Source organism: Silene latifolia, chromosome 7 (assembly GCF_048544455.1).
Source record: "Silene latifolia isolate original U9 population chromosome 7, ASM4854445v1, whole genome shotgun sequence".
In the NCBI taxonomy this organism is placed as follows: Eukaryota; Viridiplantae; Streptophyta; class Magnoliopsida; order Caryophyllales; family Caryophyllaceae; genus Silene; species Silene latifolia.
This window is the reverse complement of record NC_133532.1, coordinates 45021013-45030680: the sequence shown is the minus strand read 5'-3', so window position 1 is coordinate 45030680 and position 9668 is coordinate 45021013. Positions and strand designations below refer to the sequence as shown.

Genomic DNA, 9668 nt, shown 5'->3' with positions numbered 1-9668 from the left:
TTATCCAATTAGTCGAAAGAAGCCAATTAGTCGAAAGAAGCCAACACTTAGTCGAAAGATGCCTAGTGAAGACCCTCACTCTCACATGGAGACTTTTTGTGACTATTGTGATGCGATTTCACAAACCGGTGTGACTGAAGACCAAATTCGATGGGTCTTATTTCCTTTTTCTCTAATCGGCACCGCAAAACAATGGTTGAAAGGCCTTGATAAGGCTACTCTTGGAATTGACTCTTGGAAGAAGTTAGCTCTAGCTTTCTATAAAAAATTCTACCCTCCGGAAAAGACTAACATGCTAAGAGCTCAAATTACGGGTTTTAAGCAAAGGGATGAAGAATCTTTGTATGAAGCTTGGGAGCGGTTCAAAGGAATTTGCCGCTCATGTCCTCATCATGGACTTAGCGAGTGGTTCTTGGTACAACAATTTTGGAATGTTTTTTGTGAAGACTCAAGAAACATTCTCAACATGGGATCAAATGGTATGTTAACCGAAGTTGACGATAATCAAACTTGGAACAAGATTGAGGAAATAGCGGTCCATAATTCACAATATAGTAGACCTCGCAAGGCTACTAGAGGAGGAAAGCATGAAGTGGACTCTATTACTCAATTGGGCGCTCAACTTAGTGCTCATATTGATACCATTAACTTGAAGTTTGAAAAGGCTATGGCTAAACTTGAAGAAGCCTCAAAATCACCAAAGCATCATGTTAATGCAATGGTAGCATCTTCATCAATCCTAAGTGGGATATGTGAGAATTGTGGAACTTTGGGACATGACCAAAGTGAATGTAGGGGAACAAATGAACAAGTGAATGCTTTTCAAGCATACAAGAGTGGTGCCCCTTATTCCAATTATTACAATGAAAACACCAAATTCCACCCAAATCTCTCATACAAAAGCCAAAATGTTCAAAACCCTCAACAAACATACACCCCACCTCCCATGAGAAACCAAAACCAAAGACCCTTTTTCAACCAAAACCAAGGTTACCAAAATCAAACTCCATACAATCAACAAAATGACCAAGGTTTTGATGTTCAAAAAGTGGTCCTCCAAATGCAAAAGAATCAACAAGAGTTTTTCACTCAAATGCAAAAGGATAGCCAAGAAAAGGACATCACCATCAACAACATCCTAGCCCACACAAAAATATTGGAAACCCAATTGACCCAACTAGCATCTTCAAACTCTCAAAGGCAAAAGGGGCAATTACCACCTCAAGGTAATCCCCCAAGACATGAAACGGTTAGTGCCATTTACTTGAGGAGTGGTACGAGGTATGAAGGACCAAAGAAGCAAGTTGAGGATGAAGTTGTGGAAGCTAGTGACAAAGAAGAAGTTGTGCAAAACTCTAAGGAAGGAGAACTAACAAAAGAAGAAGTTTCAAAGAAAAGTGAAGAGAAGGCCAAGGAGAAAGAGCCCATTGTGATTAGACTTCCATTCCCGAGTCGTCAAGCTAAGCCTAAGTTTGATGACCAACTTGGGAAATTCATGGAAATTGTGAAGAATTTGGAAGTCTCGATTCCTTTCACGGAATTAATCAATCACGTGCCGGCCTATGCAAAGTACATGAAGGACATTCTTACGAAAAAGAAGTCGATCAGGAAGCTTGAAACTATCGCCTTCACTAAGGTGAGTAGTGCAATCCTTCAAGGGAGTTCACCTCCGAAACTTAAAGACCCGGGAAGCTTCTCAATACCGTGTACCATTGGCGACACCACAATCAACAAGGCTTTGTGTGATCTAGGAGCAAGCGTGAGTGTTATGCCGTATTCGGTTTGTAAAGGTTAGGGATGGGAGAGTTTAAATATACCAACATCTCACTTCAAATGGCCGATAGATCGACGAAGACACCGTTTGGGATATGGGAAGATGTTCCCGTGAGAATCGGCGAATTCTTCATCCCGGTGGACTTTGTCATTGTTGACATGGAAGAAGACTCCAATATTCCGATCATTCTCGGTAGACCTTTCTTTCACACCGCAGGTGCGGTGATAGATGTGAAGCACGGAGTGCTTACTCTAGAAGTGGGAGACGAGACCATAAATTTCAATCTTGACAAGACCATGAGAGCTCCCCGTTTGCATGAACCATGCTTCATGGTTGATCATTATAGCCGGAAGGATGATAGGAAGAAGTCAGAATTCCAATGGAAAAAGAAAATTGATGATGCTCCATTCAAAGAGCAAGATAATAACAACAAAGAGAACTTGAAAAGCTCACCCATGACAAGTGAAGAAGATAGCCTCATTGGCCAAAACAAGAAAGAAGGGGAGTTGTCTCTATCAACTCAGAAAATTTTTAATGATCAAGTAGACGAAGTTTGCGGTCTTTGGGATGATGAGTTCAAAGGGATATTCAATCCCTATATTGGTAATGCTATGAACCAAGACCATCACGGAGAACAACAAGTGCAAAGATCTATTGAGGATCTCTATCATGACAATGAACAAGCTTTCGACTACTTCTTCAAGGTGTTGAGTAACATCAACAACACCTTAAACATGCCCCCTTGACATTTCACATTGGATGAGAGTTTGGTGGAGTTCTCCCTAAACCACCAATTGTAAATATTCTAACTCCCTAACTTGCATTTCAATTTTTACATTGCATTTTTGTCATTTTTGGATTTCTATTTTTGTGCCTTGGTCAAGATATTTATCATTTTTTAGAGAAGTGAGGGAGGGACTTATGATTTTATTGATGTGCAGTGCTTTGGCTTAGTGTGGGGATAGCAATTGCCTAGGCTATTCATGCCTTTGTAGTGCCCCCATAATGAAGAACACGAGAATTGAAGAATGAAAATAATACGGGTTATGCAGTACCCGCGGATGGACCTGAATCCGTGTGGACAAGGAGGAATCTGAGCGGCCAAGAAGAGAATCCGCTCGTCCTGAGGAATCTGAGCGTCCTATGTCACCAGACGCCCGTCTGGCAGAGTTGTGGAATTCAAGAAAATGGTCTGTCACAGAATCCGAGCGTCCCAATTGAGAATCCGCTCGTCTGATTCAGGACGGTCGTCTTACAAAGAAGACGCTCGTCTTACAGAGAAGAAGCTCGTCTTTCTACTGTTGAATTTTAAAGAATCACCCTGTAACAGAATCCAAGCGTCTTCCAAAGAATCCGCTCGTCTCACATTGAGGAATCCGCTCGTCTTTCTTCAAAGACGCTCGCCCGTGGCGTTATTTCCTGAGGCAAACGCGAAGAATCCAAGCGTCCCAGAACGCAATCCGCTCGTCCTATGCTGCTATTTCAAAAATAACGGGTCTTTTAAACCCTTATTCCCTCATTCATTTTCATTTCCTCTACATTCAAACACTACCCAAAACTCAAAAATCCCAAAAACCCTCATCCTCTACATCAACAACACCAAATTTCCTCAACCAAATTCAACAAAATCGAATCCAAACTTCCTCACAACAAAAATTAATCACTCCTTTTGCAACAACAATTGATTCAAACACCAAAATCTTCAACTTTTGAGTCGATTTTTAAGATACAAAGCAACATTCTTTCATCTTAAATCGATTTGAGCATAACTAAAATTTGAAGATTTCAATCCCTCTTTGGTGTAATCAAGAATGGCAAGAACTAAAGGAGGTAACAAGGCACCCCCAAAGAAGACACTTTCAAAAAGGCAACAAACTCTTAAAGCAAAACAATTATCAAAGGCATTGGTAGTCCATCAGGAAAGGTTGGAGGTTCAACAAGGGCCCCCTATGGAAGCTACAACATCAACAACTACGGTCATTGAACAATTATCTAATTATCCGGAGGTAATTTTCATTTCCGACTCTCATAGGGATAAATTTGTTCTCTTTGCTAAGAAGACCATTATGCCTACAAAATTTATTTGTTATGATGCCTTGACAAAGTTGGGTGTTCTTGAACAAACCAAAACCTTCTTTGAGGCAATAGAATTGGGTAAATTATTTACCATGAAAGAATTGACATACCCTTCCCTCACCTTGGAATTTTTGAGTTCCTTGAAAGTCACAAGGGTGGAGACTAGAACCCACATCGAGTTTCGTCTTGCAAATGTTAATAGATGCATCACTTTTGGTGAATTGAGTAAGAGTTTAGGCCTTAGTGATATCCCGTACTATGAAAAGATCCCCAACAAGTATGACCCCGCTCCTCTTTGGGAGGCAATTTCCGGAAAGAAATTTGTGCGCTTTCATGATTGTCGTGCTCTATTAGTCCACCACCCGGGCATTAGAGTGTGGCATAAGGTCATTGGGAATACTTTGATAGCAAGAAATAACACTAATAATCTTACCAAGCTCGATATTCTTCTTAAGTCGGCCTTGAACATAGGAAGAGAATATACTAAGCCATATAATGCTCTAAGACTTTTCGTTGAACGATGGCTTAATGTTGATTGTCGTAAAGAGGGCACCACTTTCATTGTAAATGGAGGACTAGTTACCTTTTTGGCCAAGCACTTTAACCCAAATTTCAACAAAGACAACACTTATGTGGCGGTTAAAGGAGGTCATCTCATTGATATGGACACCATGATTCACAAGTTTAAGTGGGTCAAGCATGATCCTCTTGACACCAAATATGGGTGGTTAACCAATGAAGCTAGATCATTCACTTTGCCTTCAAAGATTTGCCGATTGAGTGTTCACCGACCGAACTACCTTCTTCCACTCTCCGAGGAGACCGAGTATATTATTCGACAACAAAGAGGCGAGATTGACGAGCCCTCCTCCTCCATTGTCACACCACCCTACCCATTTGAGTATCACGAGTTCAAACCCAAGTATGTCGAGGTAGGAAATGATTACATGACTCTACTCATGAGGGAAATGCACAAACAAGCTTACAATGATAGAGTGGATGCTTACAAGGCCCAATATCCTCCCCTTCTACATCTAGCTAGGCAAGGACTTCTTGATCCATCATGTCCTTTGCCTAGTTGGGCGGATAGGGAAGTTTTCTTTCCTAGCACCTCTAGTGGTGGAAGACCGGGTGAAGAGGATATTGTTGATGAGGGTGTTGATAAAGAAGATGAAGAACAAGAGGTTCAAGAGAATGTTGAAGAAGAAGAAACTCAAGAAGAGGAAGAAGAAAGTGAGGAAGAGCATGGAAGTGAAAGTGGGAGTGGAGATGATTCCACATCTATCGAGGAAGATGATGATAATGATGATATGATGGAGGATTAACAAACCTTGGAGGCTCCTACACTCTTTCACCCCTCTTATGGTTTGTCTACTTCTTTTGTTTTCTTTATTTTATTTTGATCATTTGTTTGTGAAGTCCTAGCAACATGGAGGACTAACACTTTGGCTTCATTAAGGTGTTCATTTTTATTGTTCCCAACTTGTAAAATCCAAAATGACAATTTGTAGTTTCATGCATTGCATTCCATGTGCATGAACTACCCCGAAATTCAAGACGTTAGAAATAATGTCTATTTTGGTTTGGGGAAGTCCATGCATATGCATCGGGAGGTAATTTAAATTACGCTCTCCGCCATAACAAAAACCCATGCATCATGTAGTGTAGCTTAGTATAGTTTGCATTTAGTTTAGAAATCATGCATCATGCTTGCATAATTTCCTATCGTATTGGCCATTGAAGACAATGCCCATAATAGTGTGGGGATGGGAAATTCTAACTTGACTTTTATTCAAAAATCCAAAAAAATCAAAAATTTCGAAAAAACCATAAAAATTGAAAAATTGAAAAAATTCAAAAACATGTTCATTTCCTTTATAGTGTAGTCTTATATATATTGTATTGTATATATTGTGTTTGTTCATCCTTGTTCACATTGATTGACTACGCCACATTCGAGACATGAGGATATTGAAGACCGCATGGTATGATCTTTCCAATCTCCTTTTTCCTCTTTCTGTTAATGACTATGTGTCTTCATTTTGATTAATGCGGTAAAAATAATGTGAATTTAGGATTGCATTTAGATTATTTGGCATACTAGTTGGTAGAATCATATGCATTAGGATGTATATGTTAGTGGGGTCATGGCATATAGTTGCATGTTAGAAAAAGTTTGTGAAACCGTCTACTTGGGAAGCTTGACAAGTGTATATAGGCCCTAGTAGATGCTTTTTATTCTTAAAACTTTGCATGTTATAATACTTGTAAAACACCCTAGGATGTGTCATGCTAGTATCCTTTGACCAATGGATTAAGGCCTAGTCAAGAGTACCTTGTGGTGTGATAACTCCATGGCTACCGTTTATTCCAAGGTGACCCTTGAAACCATGCAACCATACTTCATCCATGTTCTACCACATTTTGTCATCAAAGGGAATGGGCACAAAAAGAAATTGTTAAAAATTTGAGTTCAAGAAATGAAAAGAAAAGAAAAGAAAAAGTTTGCAAAATGTTCAAAAGAAAAGAGGAGTAAAAAAAATGAAAACTCCTATGCTTCAAATATAATGCACCCTCGTTAATAATTGGGGTGACTTTGAAAATGTTCAAAAGAAAATGCAAAAGTTGAAAGTTGTCAAGTATTGAAATACCAAACATCAAAAGAAATGGCAAAAAGAAAGTGTTCTCAAATGTTATATGCCACAAGAAATTGGGGGGAAAAACAACAACAAAAGCAAACTCCCAAATGAAACTCAAATACTATCGATCCCTTTATCCATCGTATCCACTTTTGTGCATGGTAGAGAGGGGACAACCCTTCTTCTTATCTAGGCAAGAAGGGGAATTCCGCGATCTTCCAGTGTTTCTAACACCATAGGGAGTCTATTCTTGACAAAAGCATTTAACGATTGAGGACAAAGGTACCCTAGCTTGACACAACTTGGAGGTGATTTATTGGTATCCTTCTAGGCTTAGTAGTTTGAAGAAATTGCATCTATGAAAGAGTGTGTACCCTTGAATTGCTTCCCCTTTAGATAATTTCCGCCACTTAGATGAGGAAAGTGGCTATTCTTTTGTAGATGAATCCATTACTTGATTTTGTGTGCTTTAATGTTTGGATGTGTCGCCATTTTGGCAAGACCCACCTTGCCTTACAAGAAGGCATCCTACCTCATGGTTATCTTGTTTTGAGTTGAAGGGGCGGAGTGAGACCTGCTAATTGTCTCATGTCGGCTATATTAGTAGGATAGTTTAAATAAGGGTCCTAGTTTTTTCACCTCTTTACTCGGGACGAGCAAAGGTTCGGTTTGGGGATATTTGATGTGACCATTATTTAAGCATATTTAGTCTCCGAATTAGCCTCGTTCCTATGCTTTTTAGTGCATATTTGGGTCATTTACTATCTTTAGTCCTTTGTTTTGCATATTCTTTAAGGTTTTGTTTCCTTGGTAGGAGAGGAGTGCAAACCTTGCATTTTCATGGCAAAATAGAGCTAAATTGATCGAATCTATTGACCAAGCATCAAAGAGAAGACAAGACTAGAAGGCCTTTGTACATATTATAGTAGATGGGCAATGATGAAGAAATCCTTGCATCTCCGACTAAATCCCGGAGGATTATTGGAAGAAGAGAGGAAGAAAAGAAGAAAACAAGGCTGGAACACAATCCGCCCGTCCAACCAGGCAAGACGCCCGTCCAACACTTCAGAAATCCGAGCGTCTTTGCCAGAGGGACGCCCGTCCAACCACGCCACAATCCGCTCGTCCAGCGTACCAATCCGCCCGTCCAGCCACCACGAAATCCGCTCCTCCCGACACCTTGGACGCTCGGATTCTCTTACAGGCCCATACGTCCTCTTCTTCCCTCCATGAAAGATGCGCATATTTATGAAGACCGGCAAAAAGGAGACTCGCATCTTTTCTGAGAGGAGCGATTCCTCAAGGACTTAATCGTCATTTAAGCCCTTAGTAAACCCTAATTTGTGTACCTAATCCCCACTATAAATACCCCATTAGTCTAATTAGATTAATCATGTTCTTCTTATCAATATTTAGTGTAGTTTATATCATTCTAATCCCTTCTTAATCTTGTAATAAACTTCTAATCAAATATTATTACAAATATCATTTCCTTAATTTCTCTTTTGTTCATCTTTTATTTCGGGTAATTGAAGATTATTTGGGTTATTATTGGGAGATTGACAACCTTCCAATCATTCATCAAGTACTTCTATTATTCTTTGCTTTATTTTGGGAATCATTAGTAGGTATAATTCTCTTAATCCTTTTTTAATTATTGTTAATCATCTTCATTTATTCATCATGTTTTGCTTTGTTAATATGATTGACAACCTTGTTAACATGTTAAACTTGATAATGAGTGAGTAGTTTTCTTAACTAGGGTTAATGGGTAATTAGGGAAAACCAACATGGGAGATGATTCATGCTTAATTTAATATGTTTTCATAGTTTATTTGCTTGCTTATTGTGATCTCAACTTATGCACATGTTATGTTTGATGAAATGCGAGCCTATGAATCCTTGCATTTTTTTACCCATCACTTACCTTTTCAATGAGACTTGTAAGACATAAACCAACTCGAGTCTCATTAGACCATGCATATAGTTGAGTAGGGAGGATTAAGTCGACTTGTAGGTGTTGTACAATCTAATCGATTAGGCTCCGAGACCCAAACCTTCCTAGGATTGTAAGATATAAACCAACTCGATCCATCACAACAATAATTGCTTGCTTATAATTTGAGAACATGTTTGTATGATCAATTCCCATGAATCCCCTATGACCCCATGACACCCTAGTGCTTTATATCAATTGTTTACATCTCATTTTTATCATCTTGCTTGTTTACTTTTATTGTCATTTAGTTTAGTGATCTTCATATATTAACCCAAATCGTGACACCCCTAGACACCGCTACTTGCAATCGAAAATCCTACATCAATACCCGTCCCTTGGGATCCGACCTTTACTTGCCTCTTTACTAATAGTAGAGTTGTTTGTGAAGTTATAAATATTGTTTTGGTCTAGGTGCTCCTAACGACAAGTAACCGAAAATTAAGCTCCAAGTGAGTCCGACTAAAAATGGCGCCGTTGCCGGGGACGGTGTTAACTTGATTTGATTTTCTTAGATTGTTATTAGTTGTGTCTTTCTTTGCCTTGGGGAAGTAAAACTCCTCAAGGTTTATCCTAATTGTTTTCGAGTTGTTTGATATTTTGCATGTCTAGAAGATCACAAGGTAACTTGTTACCCATTGATCACGAAATTGAAAGGACTTTGAAAAATAATAGAAGACTTGCTAGAGGTACTTTGAGAGATATTGGTGTGGTTGTAGATATTCAACCAAATATTATTTAGTTCATCAACCCTTTTGCAAGAGAAGGTGAGGAGAACCCAACACCAAATCCAACACAAAATCAACCCACAATGCCTAAATTTTCATCACATTCCATACCAACCGAGGAGAACCTACCCAATGGTACTCCCACACCACAACACTTAACCGGAAATTTCATTGCTAAATCCGCATTTATCCAATTAGTCAAAAGAAGCCAATTTGGGGGGATGCCTAGTGAAGACCCTCACTCTCACATGGAGACTTTTTGTGACTATTGTGATGCGATTTCACAAACCGGTGTGACTGAAGACCAAATTCGATGGGTCTTATTTCCTTTTTCTCTAATCGGCACCGCAAAACAATGGTTGAAAGGCCTTGATAAGGCTACTCTTGGAATTGACTCTTGGAAGAAGTTAGCTCTAGCTTTCTACAAAAAATTATACCCTCCGGAAAAGACTAAC

General features: G+C 39.3%; 1 non-coding gene across 1 annotated transcript; it reads right to left on the bottom strand.

Annotated features, from left to right (window-relative positions):
• Positions 1-292: 292 nt before the first annotated feature.
• LOC141593429 (small nucleolar RNA R71) lies at positions 293-399 on the bottom strand. The gene has a single exon (XR_012521512.1). It is a non-coding gene; the product is annotated as a small nucleolar RNA R71 (small nucleolar RNA).
• Between the last annotated feature and the right edge of the window lie 9269 nt (positions 400-9668).